A 1,109-nucleotide genomic window follows, 5' to 3' on the forward strand; every position below is an offset into this window, starting at 1 on the left:
ATTACAGATATATATACGTAGGTCATCCCGAAAATCATGAGCACTATGCTGCAAGCCGGAAAATGTCGGGATCAATTTCCGATGAGGTGAATATTTTCAGTTTACCTAATCCTTCTAGCCGCACTATGGCCTTTGGGTCGACTTAGCCTCTAGCAAAAATGAATACCAGGAATCTTCCTGGGGGTAAAGGACTGTCGGCGAATAAGGCTGACAACCTCACCGCCAACTGTGAGTGGATTGTAAGATTTGAGGCTTTCACGGCGGTGATTATGAAGAAAGCAGTCTTCTGGGATTTGGCACCGTGTATATGTGGTGTTAACCGACGTTTCGGAGGAACGTATCGCAGACAGTCTGCTTTTACCGGTTCTCACGGTCTCTTCGCTTGCAGATTCCTTATATTTTTTCTTCTACACTGAAGATGGAGGCGATACGTTCCTCCGAAACGTCGGTTAACACCACATATACACGGTGCCAAATCCCAGAAGACTGCTTTCTGTGAGTGGATTGTTTAGAAAATGTGGGAATCTCCTCGTGTCACAACCCTATGGACCTTCACGGCCTGTTACATGTTTAGCTTTACTTTTTACTTTATTTGTAAAATAAACAAACGTGTTATAGGAACAGCACTGAACACAGTTCTTCTTCAGAATTTAATATTTTCTCACTTGAATGAAAAATGTCCGTATTTTATAGAATCAGGTCATTCCCGTTTTCACAATAGCTTGTCACCAGACCTTCTCCTATGCCCCATGAATCCAATCCACACCCTTCTCTCATATTTCACTGTGATCAATTTTAATACAATCATACCGTCTATGTCTGTAACAAGGAAGTATTCTCTTTCCTTCAAATTTTCCTACCAAAATTCCCTACATGATTCTCCCACCTATTACAAGAACTTCAGGCCTCGAAAACCTCATTGCTCTTGAACCAATCACTGTCATAATATTTGGCGATCTCGACTCATGTAATTTTCTCTACCGTCCCAATATTTTCTACTAGATCAAAATGTTTCCTCACTATCCCCCAACTAACGCCCTCAGTCTCTGTTCTGTGAGGATGCAGGACCAAATTTTATGTATTTTATTTTATTTTTAATTTTCAGATAC

Source organism: Cryptotermes secundus, unplaced genomic scaffold, assembly GCF_002891405.2.
Source record: "Cryptotermes secundus unplaced genomic scaffold, Csec_1.0 scaffold250, whole genome shotgun sequence".
Lineage (NCBI taxonomy): Eukaryota > Metazoa > Arthropoda > Insecta > Blattodea > Kalotermitidae > Cryptotermes > Cryptotermes secundus.